This window comes from Rhodnius prolixus, unplaced genomic scaffold (assembly GCF_049639745.1).
Source record: "Rhodnius prolixus isolate KJV_2025 unplaced genomic scaffold, Rpr scaffold_10, whole genome shotgun sequence".
Lineage (NCBI taxonomy): Eukaryota > Metazoa > Arthropoda > Insecta > Hemiptera > Reduviidae > Rhodnius > Rhodnius prolixus.
The window spans coordinates 23083811-23108860 of NW_027411615.1; the positions used below are offsets into that span (position 1 = coordinate 23083811).

The following is a 25050-nucleotide window of genomic DNA, read 5'->3' on the forward strand; positions in this document are numbered from 1 at the left end:
TAAACGTGTAGGTTCTACTTTGTTAGATAATTCCAACTTCGAACCCAACATTTAATGAGCAAATTTATCAAACACGTACTTTAAAAAAAGTAAGAAAAAATATTCTACTAGTTCTTCTCATTCAATAAAGCATTGTGGATATGCTAGAAAAAGTTAAGGTTGGATCTAAACTAAAGAGAAAACTATTAGATCCATTTTCGTGAAAATGATAAAAAAAGTGTTAAGAATTTTCTAAATTACCCTCCCATTGAACTACACTCTAAAACAGCGTTTCCCAACCTGTGGTATGCGAAAAATAATCAATAATGGCGGACATAACAAAATTAAATAATAAAAATATCATAGGAACGTTTTTTCCTGTAATTCATAAAAATTATTTTAATTAATAATATTATACAGTAAAATTATTAATACGTACAGCATTAAGGTTAGTTCTGTCTCAAGATATACGAGAAAATATAATAGCACAGGATTAAAATTGTCTTTCATGGAGTATTTTCCAAAACCCGAAAGCACAAATGATAATTGGATTTCAAATCCCTTCTATAAAGAAAATATAGGAAAAGCTACATTATTATCGATAAAAGATGAAGAAAATTTAATAGAATTATCATGTGACAGAACTTAAATGATAACTATGTAAAAATCTGCTTAAAGAGACTGATTGTAATGAGTAAGCTCTATCCAAGCAACATTAAATTTACTTGGTACTTACAGGTAGTTGAATGCTTAGAAAGTTATTAATTTATAAGATTTGGGCACAAATATAATAATCCTAAAGAAGAACTTTTTAAATTAATTAATAATTTTAGAGAGAAAAATATGTACACGATTTTTAAATGTTTAGAAAAAGTTTTAAAACTAAGATCTTACACTTTACGAAGTTTATAAAGTGAAAATGAACTTGAACTCCTTTGTAACAGATACATTGTATCTCTATTGAAATGAAGATGATAATAATAATAAAATAACACACTCGGAAAAACAAATTTCACGAAATACAATCATTTTTATGAAGTGATACAATTTAGAATGATGTACTACCAAGTGGTACGCGAGCCAAAAAAGGTTGGGAAACGCTGCTCTAAAACATGGAATAATAAAGCGTAAATAACCTAGTTTCAAGATTTTTTTTTTTTAACAGCGTGGCCTTTATTACAATAATTGGTTCCATTAGTTAAAAAAATGGAATCCGTTTCCCACAGTTATTCATATTTAATTTTAATATAGCTCTATCTTTTTTTTTTTTCATTTCTGTAAGCCAAAGAAAATTTCTTGAAATAGTTTCCTGACCAAAATTTTAGACAACTTTAGTCCGGAAATTCAAGAATTTGAATTATGTAGTATATAATGAATTTTAAGAACAGATACTACACTTTGATCTTAGCCAAAAGGCCAGAGTGGAGTATGCCGGGAGTGGTCACAGGGGCAAGCCTGAAAACTTTGATTCAGTAGGCGTTTGTTCAAAAATTAGATTCCCACAATGGTGTGGAAGCCTGCAATGTGGACAGAAATTAGAGAAAAGTCAACAGAAAAAGCGCATCGAAGCACAAAGCGAACAAAGGCGACATTGAGCTTCTTCGCTAACATTGACGCTGAACTAATTTTATTTTTTTGAATCTTTTCAGCCTTTGGGACAGACAATGAAGGCAATCTTAGATTGAGAAGTAAGGGAGAATGATCTAAAGTAAGGCGCCACGGTAGCCGAGCGGGTTAAGAGGCGAGACCTGCAAAGCTAATATGCATTATGGTACTGGGTTCGATTCCTGGTCTTGGCCTTGGATTTTATTTAATGGTTAAATGAGAAATAGTAAAGTACGTTTGCTATTCGCCTCCGTCCACGACACCTAGTAAATGGTAGTTGGGCGTTAAGCCCCGCCTGAAAAATAGGCGATTACTTAATGAATTTTAAAATTACCACAAAAAAAAAAGACGCAAAAAAGGTTCATTTCCGAGTGAGTTTAGTATTTAGGGACTAAACAATTTTTTAACAAAAAAATGTATGTATATAACAATTTTTCTATTTCATCGAAACGTTGCCAGCTCCAGGACCTGCATCGCATCAAAGAGTACAGACCGAGTGACATTGTTGAAAGTCCGGTCTTTGACAGAATAAGAGATGACATTATTTTCCAACAGTTAAAAACCAAACAACATTTACTTTCACTTTTATTTTAATTATTATTTTTTGTTTTAAATGCTTGCTTTTTAAAATTTTAAAGATAGATGGTATGAAAAGAAATAATGTAACAATAAATTATTGTTTTATTTATTTATAACATCAGTGTTATTTATTTAAAACTGAAGAATGGTTGGACGGGAAAATAATTTGATATCTAAATTTATTATCAAATTAAAGAACAGAGATATTGAAAAACTAACAGCAGAACTAAATTAATTTATTTTCATAAATGATTCCTTACTGTAGAAGTAAAGGTTACGCTTCGGAAATAAAATATAATATCATTCGCCCATAAGATGTGACGTAGGGCAGGGTTTTTCAAAGTCACTCTTGGTCTATACTGTTCCTCTTAAAAAATATTTCAATATCCCACAAGCTGAGACTACAAGAAAAGCCCAAAACCGAACTTTAGCCACCTAAGATTTACGAGTACACCCGTCCAACCAAAGATCAAAATCTTATCTCTTCATTCCCTAAAACAATCCATGAGTCCATACACTGTTACGAAAGGGGTACTTAAGTATTCTGCACAGCGCCTTTTCAAACCCCCAAAAAAAAGCTCAGCAAAGGCTACAACATTGTACCTGAGAATGGTGCTTCTTCGGCCCAAACTACATTTCGCTAACAGCCCTGGGATGTACCCACAACCAGCCACTTAGTCTGCTGAAGCACCAAAAGATGAATGCTGGCAGGCTATACACGCCTGGGAACACGTCATACATGTGCCAATCAATTCAGCACATTGGTCTTAGAGTAATGAGTCTGATGTGACCTGGATTCCCACCTGTCTTTCAGTTTATTAGAAAATAGATCTACCAGAATCCTAGAACAATCCAACATCAATTTAACGGTGATGCCACAAGAATTTGGTAACTTAAACGATCCTAAATATTCAAAGGATAAACACGAATCCGCTCATGCGACTCACTACAAAGAATACGTATACAAAAACAAAATCTATTCTCAATTCTCCAGTAAGTGATTACAAAATTTTTGATGAGCTTTCCATTCTCTTTTACTTTTCATAGTACTGGTATATTGTTATAAGACAAAAAGAGCGGAGGTCACGTTATTTCAATTGATTGTCGACTGGAACACTTCACTGGAGTGCCAGTTGTCCACTAGAATACATCTATTTTAGAAGTGCTCAAACATTTAACCGTATCACGTTTTATTGTTTCTCAAACAACAAAAATATTATTTTTTTTGCATTCACTTCAGTATTCACAATCCTCGCTTTTTGTAAGAGATGATATCGTTTTTAGTTGTTAAATTTCCTGTAACAGTAGTCTTCTAGAAGTTGTTCAGGTGTGAAATATCACCAAAATCAATTTCTGTATCCTTGATTCTCATTTCTTTTTTTAAAAGTTTATTTCTATAGTACTATTGAAGAGCTTTTACACCAATTTCCCTCAGAATACTAATCTTTTGTCATATTACCAAAAGTACGAAAAGAAAGTTCAAAATTAAAAATCATTTCAACAACCAACTGGTAGAACTATTACTTATTTCGGTGATAAAATTAATAATCTATTTTTTTTAAAGCTCCAAAAAGTAGTGCACATTGTGTGAACAAGAATAAGGTTATTCATTGAAGTGTAACTAAACTTGAATAAGTTTAAGCTAAGACCGAACAATGCAACAGTCTATAAAAAGATATTATTTAATAACTTTTCACTCCATAGCATAGCTGTAAGGCTAAATATTTTTTTACTTTTTGAATTATTGTGTAATGGGGTGACAATTGTTATTTATTGGATGTTAAAGTTGCTGTAGTTCAAACGAAAATCAACAGAGAGCAGCAACATGCATTTTTAGGATAACATCCATGTGTTGGATTTTTTGTAAACTTTACTGCTTTTTGAAAGCTCTTGACTGAGTTAAAAATGGATTAAATCAGTTTTATAAAAATTAATAGAGACACTGTATATTTTATCAAATCCTTAAAAGAAAATAATATTTCATCTAAGATATGGATTTTTTTTGAAAAAATTTATTTTGTAATTTACAATCTATATAAATATATACAATAAGTAAATACGATGAACTGGTGCGGGAGGAGAGAAGCTACCCAGCGGTAGCACTCTCTATAGGAGAGAGGAGTGATAGGAGAATAATGGCGTTTAGGCCTTCAGACTGTAAGGAAGTCGCGGGGCCACTGGCGATTCAATCGTCGAGGAGTATTGTTAGGGATGTCAGAGGAGGCAAGAGACTGTACAAGAGGATTTGAGCAAATAGAGAGAGTAGTATGGAATTTTTGATATTTAGTCTTGGCGAGTTGGTCTATAAAGGGAATGTTGAGGTCGTTGTGAAGAGTGAGGTTAGCCACCGTAGAAAGGAGCGTCAGCTATCTGTCGAAGAGTTTTGACTGAAATGTCTTGTACAGTCCGTACGTTTGTTGGTTTGGCTGAACCCCACAGCTCCAGTCCGTAAGTTCACATAGGTTAGAGGATAGTACTGTATAGTCATCGTTTGAGTTCAATGGGTAATTTGAAGCGTCGTCCAAGTAGTCTGTAAAGCAGTTTCACACGTTTCGTAATTTCTTGGCTTTTAAGTCTAGTATGTGGGTTCCACGTGAGTCTTTTGTCTATATGTAGAGCCCAAGGTAGCGCACCAGATCTGTACAAGGAAGAGGATTGCTGTTGAATAGGACAGGTGGACAGGAGCTCCGCCGGACGGATATGGATAAATTTATTATAATTGAATTTATGGTTTATAATTTTATTTGATTTATAATAGTAATTATTTTCTGTTTTTTGTACTTCACATTTAATTGCAATATTCGTGAACATTTTTTGGATTCCATAACGCTAATAATTAGGAAAATCATAGGGAATGAGATTGCTACTCCTTGAGCACTTTTAAATTTTCAGGGCAAAAGTTAACTGCAAAAATGGATAGGTGCTTAAACAAGAAGTATGAGACTACTAAGTTAGAACTTTAAGAATAATAACGAGAGAAAATCGTGGTAGTGTTCACACACATTTTATTTATTATTTTGTAGGGATGTGAAGGCAAGAATGTACAGCCATTTTTTTTTTTAGAACTAAACATAAAAAAGTTCGTTCAGTTGAAAAGTTAATTTAGAATCTCATCACTTTCAATTTGGCATCGTCAATAGACTCTTTAATTGAACAGTTGGCAATGGTGTGAGAGGAACGTGACTCCTCCATCAAACAGTATTAGATTCCCTTAATGAAAACTCAATTCCACTTATACCCTTAGAGAAGCTATATTAACTCTCTTATCTCTAGTGTTTGAATGGGTATGTATGGCAGTCTGCTAGAAATATTTTTACAAGGAATCTGCAAGGAAAGACAAATACCAACATTGGACCCTTACTGGCTGCCTTTTGTAATAAAATATGCGGCGTGTCTGACCTAAATAGCTACTTGTGTGCGGTTACATGCTTTTATAAAGGCAAAAATATTTACACTGAGTCTGTGTGTTAAGTTTAGTGTTGCTAAGTAAGAGCAATGCTTAACAGGAATTGACTGCAGAAGGGATGTAGCTTACTAGAGGTAACATTCAAATGCTTTTGTTTTATTTATTTTAATAAAAATCCGCCATTCTCTGAAGTACTTTAAACATGCTAACTCTTGTAGTAAACTACACACATGAAATTGGGCTGCTTGAAGTTTTGTTTAAATTGAGTTAGCGGAAGTTCCAAGAAACTTTCGCATGTAGAAGTATAAGAATTGTATTATTTAATACTGTATTTATTTTAACTTAAAAATGTTCAAAGATATATTTTAACCTGATACGAGGTGACTGATACAAGGTGTGGCTATTAAATAACGAAACTATTGCTGTAAAACATTTTATTTTAAATTTATACATATTTAGTTATTATCACCTTCAATATACACCCCTCCCCTATCACTACAGCGCTCCATGCGAATTTACCATTGTTCGAAACCGTGGTGGAAGTCTTTTTCTGTGAGCTCCTGCATGATGCGTGCCGCTTTTTCTTTCACAGCTTCAACAGACTGAAATCGTGTTCCTTTTGATGCAGATTTGTCTTTGGGGAACAGATAAAAGACATGTGGCCAGGTCAGGCGAATAAGGCAGTTGGCCTAAAACTGGGATGTTGTACTTGGCTAGAAACGTCTTGACTGACAATGCAGTATGAACCGGTGCGTTGTCTTGATTGAGAACCCATGACTTGTTCTTCCACAAATCGGGTGGTTTTTCCTTACTCTTTCACGGAGTTGAGCAAGCACCTCACGGTGGTAATGTTGATTAATTATAATCGATATTTTCATCCGTTTTAGACGAGGAAGGGCGATCCGGGCGGTCATTATCTCCGACGTCTTCTCGGCCATCTTGAAAACGTTTGAACCACTCAAAAACTCGCGTACGTGATTAACATTCATCACCATACACTTCTTTTAATAAAAAAGTTTCAGTAGCGGTTTTATCAAGTTTTGATGTGAAATTTCTCGACAATTCGTTACTCTACTATAGTGTAGTATCATGTTTTCGGCAAAACGAAACTAACACCCACTTCGTACTTCCGAGTGCTAATAGAATCTTCTTTCTCCCCACTTAAACCAATCGACGCTGGAGTTCCACAGGGCAGCATTATGGGTCCTAATCTTTATTTCATTTACACTTCGGACATACCAACAGATCCTAACACTACACTTCTCACATACGCAGATGACACCACCTTACTGTCCACCAACCAAGATCCTTTACTTGTTCACAGAAATCTACAATCACATCTCTCCTCAATAGAACAGTGGTTCAAGAGATGGGCTATTAAGCTTAATGAAACTAAGTCTCGAAACTTCACCTTCACTCTTCGTCGCATTACTGTTCCTCCAGACTTCTATAAACTAACACCTCTCCCAGTAGTGGACGTCGCTCGCTACCTTGGGCTTTACTTATACTAAAAACTTTCTTAGAATCCCCCACACTTGACTTTGAAGAACAGAACCAAACAGACGCTGTCGACTGCTTGAAATATTCTTAGACGATATATCTAAACTGTCTCTAAGGCAACAAAAGATTGATTTATACTACTATTTTAAAACCCATCTCGTATGGCTGTGGTTCAACTAAACGCTCCAATCTCCAAAGGATTCAATCTCTTCAATCTAAAATACTTCAAACTATTATAAACGCTCCATTTTATGTCTTCAACCTGACTATGCACACTGACCTTAACATTCCTTTGTCACTAAAGTCGCTAAAACACGCTACAGAAAACTTCTGCAATCTCATATAAATCCTCTTGCTCAAAATCTTTCTTCTAGAACTCTTCCTGACATCCCGCAAGACGTCTTAAAAGACAATGGCCTCGTGATCTCCTCTCAAGTGAAGAGAGTGACTAACAGTCTAATGTTTTGGAGTGTTACCATTGGGTAACTTCTCTACTCGTTTGCTTCATTTGTTACTCTGTTATCATTGTTACTTACAGCGCTAATGTGCTGATTGCAGCACAAATAAATCCAAAAAGAAAGAAAGAAATGAATCGATAATGAATTTAACCAAGTAGAAAATACATCAAAATTTATAAGTTTTCATTGTAAGAGAGTGATAAGTAAGAACTTTGAAGGCGTTTGATGTCCTCACTAAACCTGGGTACGTGAAGAATTAAAAAGAACAAAAAAAAATATGGCGAAGAATAATGTGCAGAAGGGCGAAAGAAACCGAGACGATGTTATTTACTAGACACCCGCATGAAGGACCACACCCCTTTCCATCATAATACATACGCACTTATTCTATTCTCTATATATAACATGCTCACACGCGCGCCACGTTTTGTTTCATCCTCGAAACTCCACTCCGCTCTTTGACTATGTGCATAAATTGTAGCACGCTTCACTCGATGGTTGGTTGGAACCCATCTCAAACCATTCCCGCATACACTACATATAAATTAGCTGAATTATACTACAAGCCCCGGTCTCAGCTTCAGCTCCTCAGCCTCCTCTTCAGCTACCACAATCTACGGTATAATACCATCCAGTCTGACTAGGACTACCTCCCTCTCAGCTGATATTTAATCTTCTTCTTTTTTTCCAGTCTCACACTCTCATTGACCTTCTTTATACTGGAGGCAAGTTTTATAACTTTACGGTTATTGTTAGATATCATCAAGGCTCCAGCAGTGTCAGAAAAAAGTTTGAAGAATTGAAAAAGTTGTATGGGCAAGGCTTAGGAATAGGAAAGAAAATAATCAGTTGAGTTATCTTTCTCTAACGTCTTTAAAAGACAGGGCTACCCAACCAATGGTACACATTTTAGACTAGAACATTTACAACGAACATGCTCGCCTATTATGACACATGTACGAGGTCTGTAAATTAATTAATGAGACTGATTTTTTTTAAATTTTTTTATTCAAAAAGAATTACAATTCTATATTGTCACCTTCAAAATAACTTCCTTCTGAAGCCACATAGCGCTGGAGACGTTTCTTCCACTCCTCATAGCAGTGCTCGAACTCCGATACTGGAATAGCCTTCAGCTGGTCGGTTACAGCCGTTTGAATGTTTTCGACTGTCCCAAAATGAGTTCCCTTGAGGTGATTTTTCAACTTCGGGAAGAGAAAAATGTCACAAGGACTCAAGTCAGGCGAATAAGGAGGCTGAGGAGCCACAGGAATGTTTTTACTGGCCAAAAACTCGTTTATTGAAATTGCTGTGTGACAAGGAGCATTATCGTTATGAAACACCCACTTGCTGATTTGTTTTTTCGATATCCACGGAATCGTCCACAAAGAGTTTCTACCTCAAGGTCAAACGGTCAATCAACACTTTTACCGAGAGGTTCTTGAAAAAAAATTCGAAAAAGGATCATTCGTGTGAGACCAAACATCAAGAACAAGTGGGTGTTGCATCACGATAATGCTCCTTGTCACACAGCAATTTCAATAAACGAGTTTTTGGCCAGTAAAAACATTCCTGTGGCTCCTCAGCCTTCTTATTCGCCTGACTTTTTTCTCTTCCCGAAGTTCAAAAATCACCTCAAGGGAACTCATTTTGAAACAGTCGAAAACATTCAAACGGCTATAACCGACCAGCTATTCCAGTATCGGAGTTCGAGCACTGTTATGAGGAGTGGAAGAAACGTCTCCAGCGCTGTGTGGCTTCAGAAGGAAGTTATTTTGAAGGTGACAATATAGAATTGTAATTCTTTTTGAATAATAAAATTTTAAAAAATCAGACTCATTACTTAATTTACAGACCTCGTACACGTGTATTTAACTATTTAAGTCCAGTTATATGGTTTAGTCATTTTCTATTAATTTTAATTTGTTTTATTTCACAGAAAAAGGTAATTAAATAAATTTAGGAAATTAGAAGTTCTTAAAAAGTACTCTTGAAACAGATCACGTTGTCTAGGAAATAAAGTTTTTTAGCTTAACAAAAGAAAAATCTTTTATATATTGAAGAAGTAGATCGTTTTTCAAAAGCGAGAGAAAAAAACACAGGACTCTTGTAATTCTCTTTCTTGTAAAAAGCACATTCGGCTTTCCAAACATCTGTGTGTTCACAATTCTTGTAGCATTAGTTTTGTAAGCATGCTAAAGCTGTTTCCTGCACCATAGTTTTCTGTCTATATATATTTTTAAAAACCAAAAGCATTCTAAGATTTTTTTTCTTTGTATTCTTTATAACTTCAATATCATTCATAACCAAACTTTCGATTCCCAAAATGGAATTTATCTAGCCTAATCACTTATTTATGAATGAAAAAGAAAACGTATTTACTTTCTATCTGGCTCCAAGCTGAGTTCAAACTAACACATTTTTCGATAAAAGATTCAAACATTGCTTTTGTAAGTTGTTTACAACTTTATTTTTAGCACACAAAAGCAGCTTTTTACAGCTATGCATACATAATTTAGATTCGAGTTGAAAGAAGTCTTGAATGTTCAACATTTACATGCTTTTAGAGTGGGTGCCGATTCAACCATATGAATATGCGTGTGAAGTAAACTGCTCTAAGAATATGAATTCTTCAGGCGTGATGGAAGCTAAAGAACATTTTGAGTGAAGAAAATTCGTCAATCAATTTCAATCGAGTGATTCTTGTTGTACTCATGTTCTTCAAGTTTAAGAGTCAAGAAAATGGAAATTATTCTTATCAAGTTATAGTATTATTTTTTTTAATGTCCATCCCTTAATTGAAAACGAAAGTTTAACATATAGTTTATTGAAATTTTAGTGAAAACTTGAAATTGCAACAAAAAAAAGAAAAAAAACAAATAATAATTTAAGAAATTTTGATGGGAAATGTACATGTCATTTCTAAAAACAGTTTTTAATTTAATTTCTGCCTGGAAATTAATAGTTCTTTCTTGTGTTGCTTTCATTTTGAAGAAATTTTCTATTCATGAATGAAAGGCAATATAACCTTTATTTATATATAAACTTTAAAAGTTGTTTCCAAATAAAACAGAAATCAGAAATTAATTTGACTATTATTATCACAGCCTAACAAAGGTCCACATCTGTTGAAATCTGAGGACCACGGTTTGTCTAATATAAGCCTAATATTTATAAGATCATTTTCAATAATAATTGAAAAATAGTTAATATTGTACTTTACAAATTGATGACTGTTTTGTTCCAATATAATAACCAAATAGTACAAAAGTAATTCACTTAAAAGGATAGTATAAAAAAGTTTGTTCGGATTTTCATAAATTTCTTTAAACTAAAGAGGTTTATTACTTAAATGTAATAGGTTGAGGTTTGAATTTGAAAGTTTCTGAATTTGAAAATTTTTGAATTTGTTACTGTTACACGCGAGCGCTTTGGTTTCTTTTCCTTTTTGAACCCTTTTCCCTTAAGTCCTGACTTATCTCTGATTACTTCAAAAATTTTATTTTTAATATTGAACAGAATGAGTAAAATTGCGAATAGTCACACTAGATAGGTTTCTTTTCTTTTAGATTATTGCCAAATAAGTTTTGTAACTTCCTTAAGGTTAAATAAAATAGAAATTCTTTTTTATAAATAGCCGTAGAATTTTAGCAGAATTATCTCGATGAATTGAGAGAAATGTTCTTAGATGATAATAATAGTCTTTCCCTTTTGGTAACTTGACCTAATTTCTGCTTGTCACGTTCTCTACCAATGTCTGCAATCAATTGAACTGCTCATCAATCAGAAGAGGCGTCCATGTGTCCCCAATGATACTTATGTTGGTTTCTTCTACAGTTCTCTCACCCCTCTATATATAACTGCCAGCATAAGAACTTGACTTTTTAGCTAGTTGTAAGCAGAAAGAAGAAGGACTGTTCTTCCTTCCTTACAAACTCAATAATAACTTCCATCAACAACTCCTTCTCCTTCAGTCTTCTTTCAGACTTCGCCTGTACAACTGTAGAACTCTTTAGAACTCCTTTCTCCAATTCTTCCATCGACCTACACTATTTTTAGGGAAGATACTGACGTTATTACTTTTACAAAACTTTTTTTTGCCTAGCCGAATCTCTCTTTCGCTTTCTATGTCCACTTTTTTTTCTTCTTTTTCGGAGTATTCTGGATTGTGACCTTTAATTAGATCTAATGTATCCTCCTCTAGAGCCAGGTGAGACCTTGCAGCGCTCCCGGTGATTTAAGTTTGAGGAGGACAAGTGTGAGACGACAGCAAAAGACAACTACTCCTCGGAGCCAACATACGCCTCCTTCATTTCCTTCTAAATATTCTAAAGAAATCTCCTCTAAGAGAGTGCTAATTAAATTGTACATTCCCTCAAAAACCTGGCGTGAGGATCCACCAAGCCTCCTGAGCTCCCCAGATGTTCTTAAGAGTGCTCTTGCAGATTATAAGGAACCAGGCGTTCATTGAAAGTTCGGGAAAAAAAGCATAAGCTGGTAATCTCTTTGACCCATACACCTCTTCCTGCCAAGCACTTCCAAAATTTCCACAATTAGCAAATTAGAGATTTGGGATATTTCTGAGAAGTGTATACCTCTTGCTACATGTATTGTGAGTAACATACATGTGTTATAATAATACATAATACATATCTAAAAATTATTGATACTGATCATCTCAATCTACGGGCTCCACTCTCTTTTCTTAGGGAATCTGTAGAGAGAGCCAGCGTTTTTACCTGGTATTGGAAGCGGGATATATTGCCCCTTAGAGGCGTTAGTAGAAGAATAGGGCCCCAAGGAGTAGTTTATTCCCAATTGACAGCTTCCAGCATTCCTGGAATTTCCCTAGCGTACCTGGGTGGTTACCAGTGAAGGAGGAGTAGCACAGCCTCTCAAGAAAACCTCCTACCTTTTTAATTTTGGGGCCATCTTTGATTAGGCACCAGTGGTTAGTTCTCCTGACTTCCTTGTGGTTAAAATTTCATTTTTAGCATTGCTCATTTCACCATTTTTTCCTATTTTCTTAATTTTCGCTTTGAGTTTCAATTGAAAAGAAATAAATCATCTAAACTTTTTTCTAGACTAATATTTCCTGAAATTTATTAATATTATTCATTTCTTCGTAGGTTTTACATTACAACAGTTTTTGTACACATTTGTACATCAATCTTGTAGACTTATTTCAGAAGTATGTTTCAAAAAACTTAGACTAACTTTTTGTAATATTCCAATTTATTCATTTCCAATTAATTTGAAAATGAAAAGGTTTATTTTTCTTAGTTTTAGTCTTATGTAGTCTTACATGTAGTTTTAAAAGTGTTCTTCAATTTGAAAATCTTGTAACTCACCTAACAGCAGCACTTCTGTCACCTTCTATTAATATTAAAGTATTAACCAAGAGGTACGCAATTAGCTGACCGAGCTTAAAGAATGTAACTTGAAAATTTGATGCTGGAACTCAGTTTAAAATATCTGTCAAAAAATTCTAAATAACATTTTAAAAAAAGAAGATTAAATCTTACTTTTACACAATTATAAAGAAAGGATCTCCTCTTATTACCAATAAGTAAAGTCCATCTATTGAATGACAGGTTGACCTTAACTTATTCAATAAAAAACATGACAAAACCATTCCGTAATCAGCTTACATTATATATACATTTTATTGTATATATCACACTTGTATCAGACATGATTTTGCATTATATACTTGAATATTTTATTTAAAAAATAATTATAGTTCTTCTTTAACCGATGCATTTCAGTAAAAAGAATAAAATTAATATTTTTTATTTTTGTTTCAGGCTAAAATTCTCTGAAAACCACTTACATCAAGCTGTCCTTGGTACGTTTAATTAACTTATTTTTTTTCTTTTGTGATTTTTTTAATTTGTATTGTTGGAATTCTATTGGTATCAGAAACTTAATAGCACAAATTATTGTATTAACTTAACTTAACTGGTATTAACTTTAAATTGAAAAATCGATTACTATGATGGAAATAATGGTACTCAACTGTAATTCACTATCATTACAAAACCTTTCCATCATGATTTAAGGCCTGGTGATTCTCCAATCATTGTAATTATTACTTTTTAGATTGATTCTAATGTACCCTAATGTCACTGGCTAGCTTAAAATCTACCTCTTCGTGGAGTCCCAGACGACTGTTTTTAGAAACAGTAAAAGGACCTGTCCCTTTTGCCAGAATGCAAGTTGTTTCTCATTCTTACAATTCTCCACCTTGCGGAAAGCTGTGTGAAGGTATCTGTAAAACCGTCGAAGAGGAAGGAGAGAGGCAACTATATAAACCTTGAATTAAAACAGAAAAATAAAGGATGGAACTAGGGTGGGGGACACCACCAGCACTCAATATACCTTTTACAAGATACAAATATTTATTTATTATAACAATTAAAATTCTTACAGTTAGAATTATGTATAAGATTTCCAGAACATCTGATGAAGGTGATTTAGGACATTCTAGATTGGTGCTCCCCTTTCTACTCAGCACTCTCCTAGCACAATCCAAGGCGAACCGAAGGATGGATGGTACTGGAGGTATTGTGTTGAAAACCAACCTTTCCAAGTTGACGTAGTCCAGAGAGGGCATTTGATCTCCCCGGAAAGCTTACGTGAATAGGATAGTGGTGGTATATACTATGCCTTTGAAGGAGGAGTGATAAGGTTTGGGGAGTGGTCATCCCAACATGCAGGCTCTCCACTTTTCCTGAGGGTTGCCCAGAAAGTCTCGGTTTCCGGGTGTATGGGCAGAATATGCATTACTTAATAAGGGAAGTGACTTGGTGAAGGGAAGAGGTTTATCCTACTCTACTGGCATCTTCATCCCAAGACTGGGTGATTACCAGGGTTGGAGAAGTGAATACTTTCCTTAAAGCACTCTCTACCTTTATTCTGGGACTAATTTTGAAATAATTACGAGATTATACAGGTGTAATCCGGCTCGCTACCCTTCTAGAACGTCTCTAGAGAACAGGGTTCTCTTTTGGAATTAGAAGAGGCCATTCTTAGAAAATGGCAGATTCCCACACAAACAATGTCGACTCACAGGGCACCAGAAGAAGCTTGATACAGAACATTTGCGGATTTTATGACAAATGGAAAAAAAGTCCTGGACACAACTAACTGACTCTTAAAATCTGTAATAATAAATAATGGATTAGCTGAGAGTTTATTTTTATTGAACTGGATTTCCACAAGAAGAATCGAGATTCAATGCACGGAAAACAAACTGATCTGTAGGAAAAAATGTTCAAGTGTAAATTTGAGTATGAGATACGAAGGTAAAGGAAAGATGTTTACCAAGAAAGACTTCCAATTCGGCTTCGGCCCAGGTGCCATGAAGAAGAGAGATACGATGGTTTTGTAGAGTAATATTTTAGTTGCCGGTCAGAGAGCTAAATCATTGGGGAAAGAGATTTGGCGTATTTTTTTTTTTTTTTTTGTGATTTAAGGCGCGTCAACATCTAAGGTTATTGGCGCCCGGAGCTTTTTCCAGTGCACTGCCGGCCTCCGGACAGTGTTCTCTCGTTACAGACAACACTGTCCATCACCGGACAGTGAGCTGTAAGAAGCTCCTAGGAAGAGAAAATCTAAGGGTCAGCAGCTGGATTCGAACCCGGGACCTCCGCGTGGGAGTCCAGTATGCTAACCTCATAGCTAATCCCTTCCCTGATTTGGCGTATTATTATTATTATTATTATTATTATTAGATAGTTTGACTTGAAGGTCCTGTGATCAGAAAAAGCAGAAAAGAGATGACATGAAGTGGTGTTTCAATCAAATTAATCGCATCGTGACATCTAAAACACAAAATGAAATTAAACAGTATCATTTAAAAACAATAGCTGTGGAAACGTGCCCAAAAATATCAATAATAAATCAATAATTGTAAGAAATGATAGACAAAACCATTAATCTTCGCGAATATCCCCCTTATTACTAGAGCTAACACGATGGTAAAAGATTAATTAAAAATAGCAAACTAGTGAGTGGGCAGTAGAAGCGGTGGTGAAAGGAGGACTGTTTGTGTTCTACGCCGAGAGAAACATAAATCAGTAGTCCGGTTGGTAACAGAGCGCGTTCGCTGTACATCATTCTTTTTCGTGTCTCCAGTCGCGCACCATCAATGTCCTACAGTGAGAGAGCTTGGCACGCTAGGGGCAATTTGGCAGGCGTTGTTCCAGTTGTTTGCAGCCTTGCGGCAGTCCATAAATCCAACTAGAAGACTACAGGCATGTAGCCTCACACATCACGCAAACCTGATGATATTTTCCAATAGTTTTGCTTTTTTCTTTTTCAAACATCAAACATCAATTATTCTTTTCCAGTTGTTACAATTTATATTTCAAAATTACTATTATCATCTTCATTTTTATTTATAGATTTGTTTCGATTTTCTGCTTCTTTTTTTTTCTTTTCACATAAGAAAAATCATCGTCTGAGACAATCACCTGTTTTGATAACAATAATTTATAAACTTATAAACAGTTCACACTACGTTACAACGTTATCAAAAAATTGAGAATGAATAACTATAAGCTAAAACAATTGACTCATAAATATATTGACTAAATAGTGAATAACTAGAAAATATGAATTCCTAAATATACAAATAAGTTTAAAAATAAAAGATATAAAAAAAATAGTTGAAAGTACGAGGGTCGTTTGAAAAGTCCGTGCAAAGTCAGAGAGATAGCACCACTGGCACGTATCGAGGTTATGTTTAGTTAGTAGCATCTCTTGGAAGAACACACACCAAGTTTCAGCCAGATCGGTCTATTTCTTTGTGTTTGGCATTCGTTTGAATCGAGGAAGTCGAGTGATTTTCAAAAAATAGACGAAAAAGAATTTCGTGTGTTGATTAAACACTACTTTATGAAAGGCAAAACGCCTCAGGAAACTAAAGAGAAGCTTGATAAAAATTATGGTGACTCTGCACCTTCGATTAGAACAGTTTATAAGTGGTTTCAAAATTTTCGGAGTGGCCATATGGGCACAAGTGACGCTGAACGTTCTGGACGCCCTGTTGAGGTTACTACTCCAGAAATCATTGATAAAATCCATGATATGGTGATGGATGACAGAAGAGTGAAGGTGCGTGAGATTGCTAGTGCTATGGGCATCTCGAATGAACGGGTACATAATATTTTGCATCAACATTTGGACATGACAAAGCTATCCGCAAGATGGGTGCCGCGATTGCTCACGCTTGACCAAAAACGAAATCGTGTGAAATGTTGCAAGGACGGTTTGCAGCTGTTCCAGAAGAATCCGCAGGACTTTAAGCGTCGTTTCGTCACTGTGGATGAAACATGGATACATCACTACACTCCTGAGACCAAAGAACAATCTAAACAATGGGTTACCAAGGGGGAATCTGCGCCAAAAAAAAACGAAGACCGTTCCTTCGGCCGGAAAGATTATGGCGAGTGTCTTTTGGGATTCGCAAGGAATAATCCTCATCGACTATCTGGAAAAGGGTAAAACTATTACAGGTGCATATTATTCATCGTTATTGGACCGTTTGAAAACCGAGCTGCAAGAAAAACGCCCACGATTGGCCCACAAAAAAGTCCTTTTCCATCACGACAACGCACCAGCTCACACCTCAGCAGTTGTGGTCGCAAAATTAATGGAAATAGGTTTCCAACTCGTTTCACATCCCCCGTATTCTCCAGACTTGGCTCCCTCGGAGTACTATTTGTTCCCCAATATGAAGAAATGGCTGGCGGGAAAAAGATTTTATTCAAACGAGGAGGTGTTTGCAGAAACGAATGGCTATTTTTCAGACTTGGACAAATCCTATTATTCGGAAGGGATCAACAAACTAGAGCAGCGTTGGACGAAGTGTATTAGCCTAAAAGGAGACTATGTTGAAAAATAAAAAAGGTTTACCCCAAAAAATTAAGTAGTTTTTATTTTTGAACGGACTTTTCAAACGCCCCTCGTAATGAAAACAAAGTATTAAAAATAAATGCATGGAAATACAGAAATTGAGAATATGATGAGAAAATTAGATGAATAAATAATGTTATTAATTGTGTAATACACATATCAATCTTTGAAATAAAGTTTCTGGATGAAAATCAAATAAAATCATTTTTAAAAATTGTTCATCGAAAAAATTTGGATAGAATAGGTTAGAATTTTAAATAGTTAGCCTATGGGTAAATTTTGAAAAGAGTATTTACTGTCTGGTGATGCATTTTGGAAGGTGGCAATTCAATCAAGTTCAGAATAAAGGAGTAGTAAATTTTGTTTTTGTAAAAATGTATACACGAATCAGTGAATAGCATGTCTGTTAAATGCAATTGTTTCCATTTTTGTTTTTAATTTTTATGCAGGCTTTGTGGGCGAAGTTAAATGATGAAAAATGGAGATAGAAGATGAGGAAAGTTAAGGTTTCAAAAAAAAGAAAGAAAAATAAGTAAAAGATTTAAGGTAGAGCTTAGCGATAAGAAAGTTCTTGCAAGTGATAATTACTTTCGTTTGATCTTATTGTTAAGTGATTCTCGGGTTTTTAAATTGATTGGTTAATGCAGATCGGTATTTCTTTATTACAATACTGTTGACTGTTTTAGAATAGAATAGAAAAGAAATTTATTATTCTTGGACAATTGTCTCCTAAGAATAAATACAGGAACAAATAGAGGCCTTAATAGTTTGGCCTGTGATTAAAAGAAAATAAATAAATAAATAAGTATTTACAAAAAGTGAAAATAAAAATAACAGAAATTAAGGAAATAAATTAAAACAATTAAAATTTCGGAGGAAGCTGAATAGAAAGGAGATAACTAAATAGACGGGATTTAAAGATAGATAGGGTAGGAGCATGGCGGACAGATGATGGTAAGGAGTTCCAGAGAGAGGTAGCACGTATTAGGAAGGATTTATCAAAGGATGAGGTACGGTGAGAGGGAATATAGATATCAGATGAGCGAGATCTGGTATTACGGGAATGAATGGAGGATCTAAACTTAAGGAGTTGAAAAAGATAGGAAGGCCTTTGAGACTGGATGACTTGAAAAATGAAAGAAGCCAAAAAATATTGGCGGCGATAGACAGGAAAAAGCCACTTCAACTCATCGTAGCAGTGCGAAATGCGCTGCTATAACACCATTTTATTACAGTAAACTAATTTAAGTCTTTTTCTTTGCTTAATTTTCATTTAACCACAAAAAATGACCGTGCAGTTTTTGTCGACACAATTATTGAGCGCTACAATCAGAGAGGAGCCAGCCAGTGTTAGAACTTAAGAGCATAGGAATCGAGATTTAGGAGTTAATAAGAAGATAGCAAGGCCAACATCGGATTTAGCTACATGGAGGATTGAGGGTTGGGGTTTAGATGTAAAATGGGTTCATGCAAATTCGTTGCAATATTATTGCAGAATTTTTGGAAGCGAGAATGATTTATTTTGGTAACGAAGGAGAGCTTGAAGTCTTTGTGGAGAGATGAATTAGAGACATTGTAGGCACAGTTGACAATACGACGAAGGACTTCAGATTGGATTTTCTGGGTATTGGATGGTTTCGCTGAATCCAGTTCGGGCTCAGAAGTGTTTTTTACATTTATGTTTGATCTCTATCCTCTTGAATTGTTCAATACGTCGGTTTAATTCTTGTCTTGAAAAACGATAAAAGATTGAAGAATAAAATAAAACAATATAATAACAGAATAAAGAAATCTCATTGCTGTATAATGGACAATACTAAGAGAAAGTGAAATAAAAAAGTTATAGGACAATTCTGAAATTGTTATTATGTTTAACAAGGGCAAACAATAAGAGAGCTTTAAGTACACAACTCCCTTCTGAATACACATGTTGTAAGAAACGTAGGAACATTTTACCATGAGGAAGCTTCCACTTCTTCCTTGTAAATAAAATATAAAAGTCTAAATTACAACTTACGTTTTACAAATAATAAATAAAACAGTAACGTCGGTTTTGTATGTTTCAAATTTTTGTGGAAAACTTTTTATAAAAAAAATTTATGGCATCCTACATCCAATATTTCGTAATGTCCAATGTCTTCAGTTCTACGTGCAAGAGAAAATTTAATAACAAACACCAAAGTTAAAACTAGAATGCCTAGCTTTCAAGTAGAGGCTAGGTCGACGATCACCTCGTCATAGATCAAAAGCTTGGTGAAAAATAAATACAAAATTATGGCTAAAATTAGCAATAATCTTTCACCCTTTTGTATATAGATTTAAGTGTTCCTCGATTTTAATAAGTCTATTTAAAGTTCATTTACCTGTGTTTATACTTGACGAGCATCACCCAGCAAACTTCTTAAGATAACTTTTAACCTGACAGCATCCTTTCTCCTCTAGTCACGGATATGATCCATTTACCAGTGATATTGTCGTGGTAAAATGTAGCAAAATCTAGAGCAAGCACAACCGCTTTTCATAAAAAGAATAATCATAACTATAATTTTATAAAAATAGACTAAAAAAATAATTTTTTTTTTATGAAAAACTTTTTAGTTAAATTTTTCCGTCTAGTATGAAAAGAACGTTTTTACTAAAGTCGACTGTAAAATGGGTATTCTCTACACAAAGTCAATTCAATTATGTTTAAGTGCTCTCTCATTCTCTCTGTGGAAATGAAAATTGTGTTCATTGAATTAGTCCACTTAAAGCAAGTTTCTTCTCTTTTTTTTTTTTTCTGGTCCAGCCCTTGCGGAACTCTGAAAAGCATCTTCTCTCACCACTTTTAGGATTTTTCAATGTTAAAAGCAATACCAGTACAAAAATGCCATTTTGTACTATACTCACTTAATGTAAATTGGGTTGGAAAATATTCTTTAACTCTCTCCGTCTTACTTCCATTTTCTTGTATGTACCTTGAAATATCCCTGACAAAAAAAGTTCACAACGTAATTTATACACTTGTCTTAACAGATTAGCTAATTAGGTCAAATGAAAATACAGACAACTAACATACAATGATGTTAGCAAAGGTTGGTTAACTCTATATTTATATGAATACCGTAACAATTTTTTATTCTTGAACCATTTATAGAATGACCATCACCTGTTCAATACGAGGGTCGTTTGAAAAGTCCGTGCAAAAATAAAAACGACTTAATTTTTGGGGGTAAACCTTTTTTATTTTTCAACATAGTCTCCTTTTAGGCTTATACACTTCGTCCAACGCTGCTCTAGTTTGTTGATCCCTTCCGAATAATAGGATTTGTCCAAGTCTGAAAAATAGCCATTCGTTTCTGCAAACACCTCCTCGTTTGAATAAAATCTTTTTCCCGCCAGCCATTTCTTCATATTGGGGAACAAATAGTAGTCCGAGTGAGCCAAGTCTGGAGAATAGGGGGGATGTGAAACGAGTTGGAACCCTATTTCCATTAATTTTGCGACCACAACTGCTGAGGTGTGAGCTGGTGCGTTGTCGTGATGGAAAAGGACTTTTTTGTGGGCCAATCGTGGGCGTTTTTCTTGCAGCTCGGTTTTCAAACGGTCCAATAACGATGAATAATATGCACCTGTAATGGTTTTACCCTTTTCCAAATAGTCGATGAGGATTATTCCTTGCGAATCCCAAAAGACAGTCGCCATAATCTTTCCGGCCGAAGGAACGGTCTTCGCCTTCTTTGGCGCAGATTCCCCCTTGGTAACCCATTGTTTAGATTGTTCTTTTGTCTCAGGAGTGTAGTGATGTATCCATGTTTCATCCACAGTGACGAAACGACGCTTAAAGTCCTGCGGATTCTTCTGGAACAGCTGCAAACCGTCCTTGCAACACTTCACACGATTTGAAAATCACTCGACTTCCTCGATTCAAACGAATGCCAAACACAAAGAAATAGACCGATCTAACTGAAACTTGGTGTGTGTTCTTCCAAGAGATGCTACTAACTAAACATAACCTCGATACGCGCCAGTAATGCTATCTCTCTGACTTTGCACGGACTTTTCAAACGACCCTCGTATCTTTCCTGTTGTTCTTTGCTTAATTTTTATATGTACGTTCAGAGTTTCGGCCATTATCGCTTCTAAATCTGGCTTCTGTGTCTTAAAAGGTAAATCATTGATTGCCTGGAACAAATATATTCTGTTTTTCAATGCAGAAATTAGGGCTGTATTTTGTATAAGTTACAGGTAATGTCGAAGTATGTTAAAAATACATTATTTTGGACGTGTTCTACTTACCTAATTACATTGTAGGGTTCAAAGCCGTTTTGAAAAAGATTAAAGTAGGAATCTAAAATAATATAATTTCAGATAACCCTTTTGTAAAACTATAAACGATAATGAAACGGTGCATAGTCACATTTCCACAGAAAAATTCAGATTCACTTGACATCCATCAAGACAAGAAGCCTGACGTCAAGAATATCTCAAGGTTCTGCCCTTCAGCCGTGCTTTTTTAATTTCCTAAATGATATATCTATAAAAGACAACGCACTATTTTATGTTTGTTGAAAATACTGCAATAGTACCACATAACGCATCTATATGCGTCACCTTGGGGAACAGTTTATTTTTATTTTTTAAATAAAAAACAGATCAATATCCAATTTACAGAAACAACAATATTAATAACATAAATAATACAAATAGGGTGCGTTCCACTAAGCGACCACAACGATCAAAACATACCTTCAGGCGTTCCACTTGGCGACCGCGGTCGTTGTGGTCGTGGCGAAAACGTCACTATTTTCGCTCACGCGAAGCCCACAACGCCCCATCTATAGAGCTGGGTCGAAGTGGGCGTTCAGAAATATGGCGCAATTTTTAAAACAAAATATGGCCACCGAAAAAATTATCTCATGTAAATGAAAGTATTATTTCATGTAAATAATAGAACGTGTTTCTCGAAAGTCTAAAATAAATAAATAAATAATTACTTATCCCTTTGCATACTTAATCACTGAATAACACAAAATCATTTACCTAAAATAACTTTTAAATTCTTCATCTGAATAAAGATCAATTACACTGATAGCTAATAATACGTGGCCTAAGTTTTCGCTTTTCATCATTGCGATTTTGTAAAATTGCATTCCACTCTAATCGGAACTAGATAAAGAACTTTCTAAAGCATTATTAATCAATATCCAACTGTTGCCACAAAAGACATTTTAATTTTATTTAAATGTAAATTTTATAAATTCTCCACTAAAATATAATATAAAAATTGAATTATATATATTCTTTTAATATAAGTCAACTTTACCAATAATTAATATAGTTTATTATAACTGCTTATAAACGGGGTTAAAATTAAAAAAACAACCTCTTCAAGCTTCTAACTTATTTTCGAGGTCGCCATTTGTAATGTTTACATGAACGGTTAAAACGCCCACAGTCCGTTCCCCTTGGATTTTCGATCGCAACGCTCGCAAGCAAGTGGAACGGGCAAAATCGCGGTCGTGAGCGTGGTCGTTGTGGTCGCTTAGTGGAACGCACCCATAGTTCTCAGTCTATAATTTAGGTTTATAATTAGGCTTTAGCATTTTATTTTACCTATTAGAGGTTATATTACAAATTTATACAATACAAATAGTTCCAAGAAATAGTTGATATCTGGCTTTATTTAGAAAATTTTGTATATCTGTGCCAAAGAAATCTAAGTTAAAATGATTGGCTGTCCGCATCATACGAAAGATAGGGGAGTAAAAAACGTAATTATGTTTGCAGTACGGTACATTGAATGGAGAAGAATATCGTGTAGTATGGGATGAGATATTAAAAGAAATTAGAGAAAGAAGGTAAGGACAGTCTATTTGAGAATGGAGAAGTTTGCAGAGGAAAGAGAGGTCATAATAAATTCTTCTGGTGGCAAATGGAGGAATATTGAGAGTGAGCTGTAGAACGGAATAGATAACGGGTTTCTTTGGGGATTTTCAAACGGCAAGCCATACCCCGCAAGAACTTGTTCTGTACAGCCTCAATAGAAGCCTTGCAAAACATACCCCAAATTACTGAACCATAGGTACAATTGCCATACACAAAATGACATAGATTTAAATTCTTGTCACAAGTGGAAAATTGAAATCAGCACTGAAAAAACAAATCAATACTAAAGTACGATCCACTATGTACTTCCAAGTAGCTGTTGCAATTACTGCCATCGAATTGGCTCCAATTGTCAGTAAAGTACTGGATGACACTACAGTTAGGTTACCATCATACACTTCGTACATTGACACCAATAGCAAGAAATATAAAGAATTGTTAGTTTACCACTTTCTTAACTAGTAACTTCAGACTATGTATTGCCAAACAAAATATTACCACTCAAAGTCCTGGTTAGTCCTTTACAGACTTGAGCAGCACCATGTTACGGTTCTTAAATTGATAAAAAAAAGACAATGCAGGTTGCAACAAATTGTTAGGTTTATCATTGATGCTCAGAGGTAAATTATAATAGTAGTATAATGTGTAATGTAAAAAAAATATGAAATAAAAAATAATGACCTTTAATAGAAGGCAGATTGTTTCAAACTTTTTTAAAAATTCCTCACATAACTCATCGATAAAATTAAATGTGACAGTAATGAACTTCAAAAACAAAGAAGAACTAGACACTTCACTTTTACACTAATATTTAGCTTCAATAAGTTCACGAATTTTTTCATATTTTCCAGCAGTACATAACATGGTATGTAATTTAAAAAAAAAAAATTAAATTGAAGAATTTTGGTACTCTTATGACAAATATTTTGAAAATATTAAAATACTTAATAATATTCTACCTACCTTACTAACTCGGCTTATCTTTGAATCTTTATTAGAGAACAATGTTGTTATTATTATTTATTTTATGGTTTCTAAAACAAAAAGAATTTACAATTTAGGTTTTATGTTTACATAAAATAATGTATGAAAAATTAATTTATATAATAAAAACATAACTCTCACACACAATATTGTGTCTATATAGACATTAATAAAATTATAGTAATACGATAATTACAACAAAAACATCACCAAAAATATAATAGCATTTGATATTGAAGTGCAAATTCCTGTAATGGTTTTTTATTTGGGATATTCCCAGATAGAGTGCGGTGGCATCTATCACTGTCACCAAAGTTTGTAATTAGCCCGCCATTCTGCCAATATTAATATTCAAATTCTTCGTAAACCGCAAACAAAAACAAAATAGCCTAAAAACCAGATTTAATTAAATCAATCAATAAATGATGAAAGTATAATAAATTCCCATGTATTTTAATTAATTTTTCGTTTATTAATGTGAAAAATAAAATTTCCAATATTGGGTAGAAGAAAATTGTTACACAGGATAATCATTGATATGCGAATGTTTATGAAAATGTTATTAAAATTTTAACAAAAGTAAACCTTTGTATTTCTCATTGGTATTTATTGATAAAAGGAACTATTGTATTTGCAAGTTTTGAAACTTTACAAAGCGAAATATGAATTATTTTTTTCTAATGAAATATTTACTTTTTAATGGTTGGTGGTATTCTGCTAATCTAAAATACAATAAATGTTTCCCGTGTT

At 34.4% G+C, this 25050-nt stretch overlaps 1 protein-coding gene, 1 long non-coding RNA gene and 1 pseudogene across 5 annotated transcripts in view; 1 reads left to right on the forward strand and 2 right to left on the reverse strand.

Moving 5' to 3' along the window:
* The window catches only part of LOC141456892 (thrombospondin type-1 domain-containing protein 7A-like), a 258640-nt gene that overhangs the window by 156339 nt on the left and 77251 nt on the right, over positions 1-25050 (forward strand). For all 4 annotated transcript variants that reach the window (XM_074133255.1, XM_074133256.1, XM_074133257.1 and 1 more), the window contains exon 2: positions 13335-13375. The gene's annotated coding sequence lies outside the window, so the exon portion shown is untranslated. The remainder of the gene's footprint in view (positions 1-13334; positions 13376-25050) is intronic.
* On the reverse strand, positions 1252-1406 carry LOC141457376 (U2 spliceosomal RNA; annotated as a pseudogene).
* On the reverse strand, positions 21230-24545 carry LOC141456755 (uncharacterized). Its single transcript, XR_012459950.1, has 3 exons — positions 24280-24545; positions 21727-21964; positions 21230-21612 (listed from the first exon to the last, which is right to left on the reverse strand). It is a non-coding gene; the product is annotated as an uncharacterized lncRNA (long non-coding RNA).